The sequence below is a fragment of the Danio rerio genome, chromosome 4 (assembly GCF_049306965.1).
Source record: "Danio rerio strain Tuebingen ecotype United States chromosome 4, GRCz12tu, whole genome shotgun sequence".
In the NCBI taxonomy this organism is placed as follows: Eukaryota; Metazoa; Chordata; class Actinopteri; order Cypriniformes; family Danionidae; genus Danio; species Danio rerio.
The window spans coordinates 6,460,842-6,474,526 of NC_133179.1; the positions used below are offsets into that span (position 1 = coordinate 6,460,842).

At 30.3% G+C, this 13,685-nt stretch overlaps 1 protein-coding gene across 2 annotated transcripts in view; it reads left to right on the forward strand.

Annotated features, from left to right (window-relative positions):
* The window catches only part of tfec (transcription factor EC), an 80,895-nt gene that overhangs the window by 5,521 nt on the left and 61,689 nt on the right, over window positions 1-13,685 (forward strand). Inside the window, exons 5-8 of one of the 2 annotated variants that reach the window (XM_073946142.1) lie at window positions 425-525; window positions 1,241-1,397; window positions 1,514-1,647; window positions 5,027-5,195. The gene's annotated coding sequence lies outside the window, so the exon portion shown is untranslated. The remainder of the gene's footprint in view (window positions 1-424; window positions 526-1,240; window positions 1,398-1,513; window positions 1,648-5,026; window positions 5,196-13,685) is intronic. The other variant, XM_073946143.1, reaches the window with a different exon arrangement.

A 13,685-nucleotide genomic window follows, 5' to 3' on the forward strand; every position in this document is an offset into this window, starting at 1 on the left:
TAGTCAGTACTGAAGCCAAATCTGGAGCTAATCACACAAAATAACTTACGATAACGATCTAAAATTAGTACACACAAGGGGAAAATATTAAATTAAAAATGAAACTGAGAAAAAAAATCAAGAGAAACAAAAAACCTATAAAATACTGTGGAAATTTTGTAGGTTTTAAATGTTTCACATGAATTTAAATGTATGATCTTTCTATTTTCAAAGATATTCGGTGACCAGACTCTTAATTTAATGAAAATAACTGCTTAATAAATCTGTTTTGTTTAAATGCACCAAAATATGTTGTTTATATTCTCTGAGAAATGCTTCATAAATATTAATTTTCAAACTGGCATGTACTCATTTATCCAGAGCACTGTACATAATAGTGAAGGAAACTCACATATAGTGAGAGCATGTATTTTTCTCTTTACAGTGTGTACTTCTTAAAACAAGAGGACTTGGCAGTATTTAAACACACCCGGCTCTCCAAGACAAAGCAGAAAGAGAAAACATGCCTTTTTGGTTAAAGCAAGAGTAAGTTGGTTTGTTTGTAGTCATTTTGTTTTTGTTTTAGAAATGTACAATTGATTAGCATATAAAAATGTGCCTCATTTCATTTTATTATTTGATGCAACAAATGAAAAAATGGCATATTTTAATGAAGGTTTTTGGTTTGATTTGATGCATTTGTGTCCTTTTTATAATTGCATTTGGTCCTAGTTTATATTAAGTGTGCTTTACCAAATGATTAATCTGAATGCAAGTACAGTGCTCAATATATATGAGTGATATTATCAATACTCCCTATGGGATGCTATACATTATTATATTTGTGTATGTATTAGTCAGTACTAAAGCCTAATCTGGAGCTAATCTACCAAAATAACTTACGATAACGGTCGAAAATTAGTACTGCCAAGGATAAAATATTAAATTAAAAATTAAAAAGAGGAAAAAAATCGAGAGAAACACAAAATAAATATATAATATTGTTGAAATTTAGCAGTTTGTAAATGTTTTGCATGATTTTACCTGTAATATCTCTCTATTTTCGAATATGTTCGGTGACCAAACAGTTATTTAATGAATATAACTGTTTATTAAATCTGTTCTGTTCAAATACACCTAAATATATTGTCTATAATCTCTTAGAATTAGATCATAAATATTCATTTTCAAACTGGCATGTACTCATTTATCCAGAGCACTGTACATAATAGTTAAGGAAACTCATATAAAGTGGGACCAGGTATTTTTCTCTTCACAGTGTGCACTTAAAACAAGAGGACTTGGCAGTATTTAAACAGACCCGGCTCTCCAGGACGAGGCAGAAAGGGAAAAAAAAACATGCCTCTTTTGTCAAAGCAAGACAAAGCCTTAAAGTGGGCAATTCAAAATTCTGAAGGGTAAGTTTTTGCAAGAAAAAGAAAGAGAGAAGACGGAGGGGAAAAAGTTATCTAAGCCATTACGCTCCTTCACAATAGCTCTGGTTGAAGTTGTGCCTCTTCTGATCTTCTCTCAGCTGGACTTCTGCTTTCCAGCCTGTCTCCTCTGATCTCCAGTCATCCGAGAGGTTTTTCTGTCAGCCTGCGAGCTGTCAAAGTAGCCCTGGAATCAAACGCCACTCCATGCTCAGCTATGATCAAAGCGGCACAGGTGAGGCAGACACAGAGACACATACAATTGGCATCTAAAAAAGTACGCCGTCTCCCTCCCCTCCCTCCCTCCCTTCCTCCTGCTTTTTTTATTTTATCTCCTGACACCGAGAGGAGAAACGCAGAGCACATTGATCAGAATAAAGCAAAGTGATCAGGTTTTGAAGATGTGGGGGGAAGTTTGTTCTCGGCTCAAACTTTTGGACAAAGGGAATTCTGGGATACAGGTGAGGGCGCTGCATAAGGGGACACTTTAAATGCCTTTTTTTTTTTTTTTTTTGAGGCGGCTTTGAAAAGGATTTACCCTGTTGATAGTCCTCTCAAGTCAAAAGCATCTTTTATTTTTATTTCTAGTAGCTTTTATTAGGTTTTCTACATCAAATATCAATCAAATCATTCATTTAACACTAACACTCCCCCAAATAAACACTTCCCTTCCTCAACAGCCTATAACCTCCCAATGAAAACACTAAAACATAATTAATAAGTAAAATAAACAAATCAAACCAAATTAAATTGTATTCATCTATTATTGCTCAGCTTAAGAATTAAGAGAGTTAGCCAGCAGGTAATCTAAATAGGGGAGCAACACCTTGTCAAAGGGTCTTTAAAGAACCAGTAAGTGCAGAATTTAATGCAAGTTAACACTTAATTTATCCGGGCATCAACAGAGACGTGTTTCCACTTTAAAAGGAGGAGATGTCTTACTAGTAAAGTAATAAAAGCTAAAGCCTTTAGGATCATTACTGAAAGGTTAGCATCTACTGCCAACCCCAAAATGGCCAGAAGTGGATTTTTCATCTTCTACTTTTTGATTAAATGTACATAAACACACATGTCCTGCATAGTTTAGCTCCAACTTCCTTTAACACACCTGCGGGAAGTTTCAAGTATACCTGGACAGAGCTTGATTTATCAGGTGTGTTTTATTGAGGTTGGAACTAAATTATGCAGGACAGCGGCCCTCCAGGAACAAGTTTGGACACCCCTGTTTTAGATCGAGGCTCTAGTTTTCTTTATTAACTTTATTTATTTATATGTTTGAGTCAAAAGACAGTTTTTCGTTTTGTATCAGTGTTCAAGCGTCATATTTAAAACACTGAAAGTTAATTAAAATAAATAATTTCATTCAAATTATTTCTAATAAAAATGATGAATATGTACACTATGTAAAACCCGATAAGTTAACTCCAATCGTTTGAGTGAAAAGTTTTGAAACCAAATGGTTTGAGTTCTGTAAACTCAAAATGTACTGAATCATAGACACTTTGAGTTTACATCACCAAACATTTAGACTATTAATAACTTAAAACACTTTAAATTCAGTCATCAAATCTATATGTGTTCGAGTCCAAACAACTGTATAGATGCTCAAAAGGCTTGAGGAAACTGATTGCGGAAAATGGTTTAAGTTGACTGAGCTCAAAAAAAGAAAGTTAGTCAACTTAAATGGTTTGCCGCAGTCAGTTTCCTCAAACCTTTTGAGCAGCTATACAATTGTTAGGAGTTAATCTGTTACCTGAACACAAATAGATTTGAACAAAGCAAAAACTATCAAGTGTAAACAAGAAATTACATAATAATAAGGTATTTAAAGCCAAAATTATTTAAATATTTATTTCACTCAAGCATATCTAGAACAAAACAAGTTATCATGTATTAAACAAATGGTCTGTGGATGTAGAGCAAATGTAATCAATCAATTGAGTCAGTGTTACCTTTTCACAAAACTAAGAAGGTAAAAAGAAGTCTTGAAGAAGTTCATATGAAGGGCAAAAACCAAAGTCTGTGCACTGAACCAGGATTTTGAAGGCATCACCATGTCATCTTCGAGAACATTTAAGTCATCTAGCACATCGATAGACAGCGTTCCCTCTCCCTTCTTGACAGCAATGATGGCAACAGCTTCCTGTTATGCCTGGTTGTCCCTGTAAATGCATTGAAACCATCTTTGTTAGTGAATATCTCTCTCTATATATTTATATGAATATATATTTATAGTTTAAATGACAGCAGTTTCTAATAAAAATTGTTAAAAAAATGTTGAGGTTTGACATTGTGTAAAAAATAATGCTTTTGATCAGTGAGGACTGATGTATTAAAAGTCACATTTAAGACTTGTAATCTTATGATTTTAACATTAATGCATGTATTTAGACTTACTATTCAAATAATTTACATAGAACTCAACTGTAAAGGACAGAAAAATCAACACAAGGGATATTCAGTACTAATTGTTTCATAAAAAGCTTCCCTATTTAAATTCCTTTGTAAACACGATATTAAAAAATGAAGATAATAAGTGAAATGTAATCATAAGTTGTAATTATAATAAATCAATTAAAAAGCAAGTGTTTTATATATGTAATATAATAATTTTTCTCCTGATTCACAATTATAAATACTGTAACTCAATATAGAAAGTGAAATTAATCATTCTGTTTTGTTTAGTAAAGGGGATTTACTTATTAGTCATTCCCAGACCACAATATTTAAACTAAACAAGTAAATAAACAAATTAAAAATCATCAATTACAATTAGAAATAAACTGATAATAATGCAAGTGATATCCAACACTATTTGTTTAATGGAGGGAATTTGCTTACTGACAACTCATATAATCAAATATTACAAGGATCATGTGACGCAAGAGTTGAATCGTTGAAGCTTTGCCATCATAAAAATTAATTACAATCTAAAACATATTTAAAACAAACATGTTTTCCTTTAGTTTTTTTCTTTAATATTAAAACTAACAACATTATTAAATATTTATTTAATTTTTTACTGTATTTTCACTCAAAAATGAGCCTAGTATAAGAGACATTATCAAAAATTGTACAAGCCCCCAAACACCTGAATGTTCTACATCTAAATTAAACGATCAGTACCATCCCATCCTCATATTAACACAAATAGTTTGATATTTGCAGCCAAATGACATCTAACGTGACATTTAATATTACATAATGACGACTCATATGACATTTCAGACGTCACAGCCAATAGCCAGAAGAAGATGAACAAACAGGGCTTTTTTTCCTCTTTCTCAAACACACACATATAATCTGAAACACAAAAATAACAATAAATAATTTACTAATTGTACAAACCAAACATCTATTATTCAGACACAATCCTCAATCTAGCTGTTAAAACTAAATAACATTCGAGATATGCAGAAAGCGCTTAGAAACATCTTCTTTTCCCCCAGTGTTGTCTAATTAAAACATTTATGATCACCCTTTCAGCAAAAGAAGCGCAGTTATTGTGCCAAAAGTTTAATATTAGCATGACATCACCATCAATCGCCAATACTCACATTCAACCCCAAAATAGAAAATAATGTTATATAATGAAATAACGTCTCACTTTTTAGGCTCGAGATGCATGTTAAAGAGATGTAGAGACTTCCCATTTGCACCCGGTTCAATGAAAATGACGAAGAAAAAGAGGAAACAGATCAAGATTTATATCGGACTGAGTCCTGATGACTTGAAAGCGAGCGCTGACTTCACTGAAAACTTGCCTGCGGCCGACAATCACAGGTAATTTACATTTCTAATTGAATTTAATTTAAGTCTTACACAAAAGAGATTGTTAATCTAGTGCAATACATCTGAAACTTTCTAATAATGATTATAAAGAAATATTATAAATGCTTGTGTGTGTGTGTGTGTGTGTGTGTGTGGTGTAAGATAGACTGGTATTATTCAAAAAGCTGTAAATATAGGCTTACTGTATTATACTGATCTGCCTGCTTATATGTTAAGAATTACTTTCTAAAACAATAATCACATTGATCAAATATAACAAATCTGATTAGGTAATTGCTATACAGCAATATAATATAATATAATATAATATAATATAATATAATATAATATAATATAATATAATATAATATAATATAATATAATATAATATAATAGATATAATATAATATTATATAATATAATAAATATAATATAATATAATATTTTTGATGCAAAGATGCCTTAATATAATATAATATAATATAATATAATATAATATAATATAATATAATATAATATAATATAATATAACAGTATCATATAATATAACAATATAATATAATATAATATAATATAATATAATATAATATAAATAATATAATATAATATAACAATATAATATAATATAATATAATATAATATAATATAATATAATATAATATAATATAATATAATATAATATAATATAAATAATATAATATAATATAACATAATATAACATAATATAACATAATATAACAATATAATATAATATAATATAATATAATGTAATATAATATAATATAATATAATATAATATAATATAATGTAATATAATATAATATAATATAATATAATATAATATAATATAATATAATATAATAAATGTTGGCGGTTCATTCCAATGTGGTGACCCCTGATAAATAAGGGAGTGAGCCAAAGGAAAATTAATAAATGAAAAATAAATGTTCATAAACATTTTTATCCTTTAAAAAAAGCTCAAGCTGGCAAATGGATAAAACCTGGTGGTTTGAAGAATAGGAATAAGTATGAAGAATTAAAAGTGACAGGAATTATTTGTGGCATCACTGTTATTTAGAAATAGAATCTCTTCAATAGTAACTTTTAATGTAAATATGCATGACAAGATTTCTATCTGTCTGTCTGTCTGTCTGTCTGTCTGTCTGTCTGTCTGTCTGTCTGTCTGTCTTTAGTGTTTTTATATTCTGTAAATCATAAAAAACATTTGTAAGAAATGAAGAAATGTACATTTATCTTTGGATCAGATATAAAAACACATTGCAATGTACAGAAAATAGAAACAAAAACATATAAAACCATATTACACTTCTATTGTTTTGATTTTTAATCTTTCTCTAATATGCACTTAATTTATTAGCTGAAGTTGGCAAAAATGTTTGCTTAATGTCTGTCTTTTGTGAGGGTTTTGTGTAGATGAATCTGTCTGCTGTTGAGTAATGTATTTCAAGACTCACGCTGTGTGTTTACAGAGCAACAATGTGACAAAGCAAAAAACTATTTTAAAGCTGCAGCCTCCACCACACTTTTCAATCAGACTTCCTCTATTCGGGTCTCGTCACATATATTGTTTTTCATACAGGAAATTCCATCCATCATGGGACTTTTTTGCACCCATTCCTTGTTTGCAGAGGAAGTGGTTTCTTTTGCACTCATTTTTTAATTGGGTGCCTATTCAGGGGGCGTCTGAATTGAGCACATGAGCCGCTGTCGCAATTGTGACACGAGGTATGACTGCGCAAAAAATATGTATTTATTCTGCACCTGTCCTGAACACCACAACGATACACTGCCAATATTAGATCATTTGCAAAGACCAGCAGTCTGAAATGATGCTCATTTAATGCTATTATAAACATTTATAAACAGTATTTTTCAAAATTTATATTTCAAACATTTGTTTGGTCTATGAGGCTCCCCCAAAACTGAAATAACAATAATATATAAATAATAAATAATATATTCAAACAATTGGGATAAAAAAATGTATAAATAAAAGCTCATGTAAGCCCAAAGCAGAATAAAATGCTAAACAAAGATAAAAAAACAAAAACAGACAATAAAGTTATTGTTAAGAATAATGTTAATGATAGTAATTATTATTATTATTATTATTATTATTATTATTGTTGTTGTTGTTGTTATTATTATTATTATTTTTTATTTTGGGATAAAACCATCATATTAAAAACCAAGACACAGATAAATAAATATTTAGACTCATTGAGACCAAAATAAAACACATAATTATAAAATTAGTATTATTATTACTAGCAATAATAATAATAATAATAATAATAATAATAATAATAATAATAATAATCATAATAATAATCATAATAATAATCATAATAATAAATATTTTGAAACTATGACCAACACATCATATAGTCTTTATTACAAAACAATAATAGACATGCAGTGCATTGAAATAAATATTCTAGAAAAATGTTGAAACAATAATTTAAAAATATTAATAATAAAATATGATATAAAATATATATATAAAATTAAAAAGTAATTATCATTATTATTAAGAATTTAAACCTTTTTTTGGGACCATATTGAAATAGGAAAACACAATGAATAAATAAAAGTAATAATAATAATAAATATCGAGAAACATTTAAATCAGTTATCAATAATTACCAATATGAAGCAATAATAATAATAAATATGTATAAAAAAATAAATCTTTTTACACAATGTGACCATAATAACTATGACTATAATATGACTATAATATATACATTAATACAAAACAATAATAATAAGCCTACAGTAAATTGAAATGTTATTAAAAAAATCAAGCAATGATTTCAATTCAATAATTGAAATCATTGCTTTCGATATTAATAATAAAAATACTATGTAAAAAAGTATTTATAACTAAAACAATCATTATCATCATTATTAATAATTAAAAAGTTTTTTTTTCTCCATTTTGGGACCATATTGAAAAATGAAGACACAATAAATAAATAAATAAATAAATAAATAAATAAATAAATAAATAAATACCAGTAATAATAATAATAATAATAATAATAATAATAATAATAAATATTCAGACACATTGAGAACAAATTAAAACAGTTAATAACTAATAATTAGCAATATTTAGTAATAATAGTAATTACGTATAAATACATAAGTAAATAAATAAAAAATAAATCTATTGAAACAATGACCAAAATGTAATATAGACATTATTAAAAATTAATACTAATAAGCCTACAGTAAATGTTTTTTTTAAATATTGAACCAATCATTCACAAATATTAATAAATAAAAATTTAATGAAAAATTATTTAGAATTAAAAAAGGTTATCATTATTATTATTATTATTATTATTATTATTATTAATTATTTTTCCAGTTTGGGACCATATTGAAAAATAAAGACACAATAAATAAATAAATATTCAGACACTTTGAGAGCAAAAATTACCACACAATTACTGATAATTGACAATATTAAGCAATAAATCTTTTGAAACTATGATAACATATAATATTATAATATAACATATAGGCATTATTACAAAACAATAATAGAGCCTACAGTTCACTAAATTACCACAAAATATTAAAACAGTCAGTTTAAAACATTAATAATAACAATGAGATCAATAGTAAAAGTGAAAAAACAAACATTTCCCCACATTTCTCCTGGTTTTCACTCTCCAAAAGATCTTACGTAATGTTGCATGCCAGCAGTGATATACAATAAAGCAGAAGTGGCTGCTTTTAATGCTGAGTGTTTAAAGCAGCTGCCCATGGGAATCTCTCATGAGACACGTCCATGAGACACAAAGTCTTTCTTGAAATGATCAGAAAGACAAGAACAGAGACCAGACGAGCAATATGTTAATGACACTGATCTGAAGACAGAGAATGAGTGAGAAACAGAGAGTCGCAGGTGTTGATCAGTGTCACACAGAGATGATCTCAGACACAGACAAGGTGAAAATAGAGCCAACATTTGAATGACAATGAGATAATGGAGACGAGGAGAAGACTCAGACAGGTGAGGAGGACAAAATGAACAAACGTGTGCTTGGATTGAAACGGACACCTCAGTTTTAGGAACTTTAAGTTAAACCAAACCCTAAAATAACTCTGTATGTATACATATTTTTGCTTTAAGTAACAAATAAAATAACAAATAAGTGATTACAAATAACAAATGAAGTTTACTTGGAGCATTTGTAAAGTTTTATTCACATTTTTAGTAATTCAAGGGGTTTTTGTTAGCTTTAGTTTGGTTTTAGTTGCTTGCTCTGCTGTGTTTTTGAGAATTGTGAAATTTTTACTGCAAAACAAAAGGATTAAAGAACAAAAGTATGTTACAAATACATTTATAATGTATATTTTAATTTGTATAATTAGAAAATCTTTTAATGACTCAATCCAAATGTTGTTTTGATTATATAGCACACTTATAATCATTTTAAATAATCACAAAATAAACAAATAACATTGAATCAAATCACATTAAATACCCAGTATTGACCAAGATAATCCCAATTATATTTTGTTCTATAATTAAACAGCCCTATGATTATAATTTAGTGTAGTTACACTATAATAATATATAATAAGATGATAAGGATAATTTTTTAAGTCATTCAACAGTTTTAATTCATAATAATTAGCACATATTTTCATTAATTTCACTACAAGTCATTTAATAATGAATGTGCATGTATTTATTTGCTGTATTAATGCATCATATGCTTCCTACAGAGACAGTAAATGTTATATATGCAAAATAAGTTATATTATTAGATCTATCTATCTATCTATCTATCTATCTATCTATCTATCTATCTATCTATCTATCTATCTATCTATCTATCTATCTATCTATCTATCTATCTATCTATCTATCTATCTATCTATCTATAGTTCCTTCCATCCATCCATCCATCCATCCATCCATCCATCCATCCATCCATCCGTCCATCCGTCTATCTCTCTGTCTATCTCTCTATCTATAGTTGTATCCATCCATCCATCTATCTATCCATCTATCTATCCATATATCTATCTATCCATACGTCTGTCTGTCTGTCTGTCTGTCTGTCTGTCTGTCTGTCTATCTATCTATCTGTCTGTCTGTCTATAGTTCCTTGCATCCATCCATCCGTCCATCTTTCTGTCTATCTCTCTATCTATAGTTGTATCCATCCATCCATCTATCTATCCATCTATCTATCTATCTATCTATCTATCTATCCATCCATCCATCCATCCATCCATCCATCCATCCATCCATCCATCCATCCATCCATCCATCCATCCATCCATCCATCCATCCATCCATCCATCCATCCATCCATCTATCTATCTATCTATCTATCTATCTATCTATCTATCTATCTATCTATCTATCTATCTATCTATCTATCTATCTATCTATCTATCTATCTATCTATCTATCTATCTATCTATCTATCTATCTATCTATCTATCTATCTATCTATCTATCCGTCTGTCTATCTATCTATCACTGAGAACACTCAAAATGCCACCAAAAATATAATTGAACCACTTTTTGAAACTAAATGCCATGACATAGACATGATAATGTTGCATAATTCACATTTGCAGAAGTGTTTACATCACAGAAAACAGCAGCAGTAATGCCCACGAAAATCTAAACTGTAGCAAAAAGAGGAAACAAAACTTTTTCTTTTTGTGAATATGTGTGTGGTGTGCAGTGATGGAGGGCTGTGTGCAGGTTGACAGAGGTCGAGTGTGTGTGTGTGTGTGTGTGTGTGTGTGTGTGTGTGTGTGTGTGTTGAGGAAAATAGGGCAGTGTGCCGAAGGCCAGTGTGTCGTGTTCATCTCTCAGTCACAACATCACTATGACCAGCAGAAACACTGACAATCCCAAGAAATAAGAGTGTTAACAGTAATTAGGCAGTAATTAGGTCTGCATATTTCATGAGAATTTTCTATAAACTAAACACCAGCTTCAAGCTTGTCAAGCTGTTCAATAAAGATTGCCAATTAAAGAGTATTCAGTTGTTATGTCTACAAATTTCACCTCTAACTCAAGTCTTGAGAATTTCTTTGTATTATGTGTGAATTTCTTTAGCCATTTCTGAATAAAAGAAAAAGTCTTAATTTGTTTTCAGGGCAGATTTTTAAATTTAGTTCAGATTTTGGTCACACTTTATATTAAAGTTCAATTTTCACTATTAACAAATCATACTTTTAGCTCAATAAGCTACTGACTCATTAATAGTTAGTAAGGTAATAGTTTGGATTATGTATTGGGCATATTATGTAGATTGTAGAATAAGGTCAAACTTTACAAGTGCTAAAAGACCATTTTGAGGGATGTAAACAAAAACAAGGGTCCCAACGTATTTCCTGTTTTACATTTTTAATTTCTATAGCTTTCGAGAAATATTGATAAATAATAGCTGTTATTACATTAAGTTATGATTGAATTGCCTCTTGTTAGTAATGAAATAGTTTTGTAACAAGCAGGAAATGTTCATGGGCCAATGACATTACTACTTGAAATGGTCTATAAACAATTTCTATCTTATTAATAGGCAGGTAATAAGCCGGTAGTTCAGTGTTTCTCAACTACGTTCCTGGAGGACCACCAGCACTGCATGTGCTCCTTTGAAGTCTCCTTTGTCTTTTACACCCATGACAAGTGTTTCAGTCTCTGCTAATGAGCTGATGATCTGATTCAGGTGCGTTTGGTTAAGGAGACATGGAAAATGTGGTTATGGATTGTGATTGAGAAACACTGCAGTAGTTGACAGCCAGACATTTACTTCATATGGCTCACAAATTCATCAAGTAATAATAATCATAGTCCTCATGTTCATATATATCATCTTCCAAATTTTAGGATGTCTTTTTTCTCTATGTAGTATAACATTGTAATTCTAATCCTACTTAAAACGTAATTTTTAATGGTAATATTACATATTTTTTAACAGTAAACTAACCATTCTTTCAGATCAGTTAGCAATGAAGTGTTTTATTTGGTTTAGTACTAAATACATTAATAATAAATACAATAGACTCACACTTTTGTCATAATATTGGCTTTATATTTGCTATATAACTGCAGGTTAATTTTGTTTATATATAATAATAACTTTTACCTGTTAAACGCAATTAGTTACTTGTTAATTAGTTAAAGTTTTAGTAACCAATAAAGTTATAGAGACTAATAACCTTGACTTTTCCAAATTTATAGAGCTGCTTTGAAACAATAATTATTGTGAAATGTGCTTTACAAATCAATTTAAATTGAATATTTATATATAGCTTAGTAGTTTATTCAAAATAATAAGATCTTGAGATTGTACTGCTATAAATTATTTTTAAAAATCTGTACAGAAAAGAGAAAGAAATGAGTCCTTTAAGATAATTGCACAATGCTTTTTGCCTAACAGCTTGAGATTATGCAAGCAAAACGAAAACTAGAAAAGTTCTCCAAACTTATCAGACGTCTAGCCAATCAAGCATCTCTACACTGACCTCTTGTGGTCAACAGAGGAAGCACCCTTGGATTTTTGCACTGTAAAACACTTTGTTCCTCTCCAACATTAGAGTCTAGCAACTTCACCCGGCCCATTTAAGTTTACAAAGGGCAGAAATCGAACATCTCAGCATTCACATTCCAGACTTCATATTGCTTAATGATAGGGAGTGAGTCGAAATGGCCTTGTGGAGGAGAGGCGTTTTTTGCTGCTCTTATGAGTAGTGCTATCATGACGGCGGCTTGATGAAGCAGCTCTTCACTATCAGCGATGTTTGGAGTGCTCTCAAAACTGTCTCCGTCTCTTTTCATACTGCTGGCGTCTCATTTCAGACACAAGTGAGGCTCGGCTCACCTCGCCCAATCAGTGACACCGAAGGGGTTCATGGGAAGGTGAGACGCTGCTCAACCTTGGCCAATCAGAGATGACATTGGCTGTTTGCTCTCTCCTCGGCCTGTGGCTCTTTTGTTTGACCGATGCTCGGTGTCTGAGAAGAGTCTGGTTTTTTCGTCTGGTTCACTTGGGAAGATGTTAATATAGTTTCTTTTAACTTCATTCATTCATGTTTTTGTCAGCTTATTCCTTTTATTAATCTGGGGTCACCACAGCGGAATGAACCGGCAACTTATCCAGCATGTGTTTTACGCAGCGGATGTTCTTCCAGCTGCAACCCATCTCGGAGAAAAACCCATACACACTAATACACTACGGACAATTTAGCCTACCCAATTCACCTGTGCCGCATGTTTTTGGACTGTGGGGGAAACCGGAGCCCTGTTTTTAATCTATTTAGACTTTTCAGAGTTTACCGCACAACACTGTGCAGCCAAGACTGGATTTAAAATGAAAATGTAGCTAAATACATATCATTTATCATCAGATATGGAGATTGTAAACAGTGACTTTACATGCCAGCTCAAAAGGTTTCGCTAACAGAATTACAACCGTTTAGGCAGGCTCTATT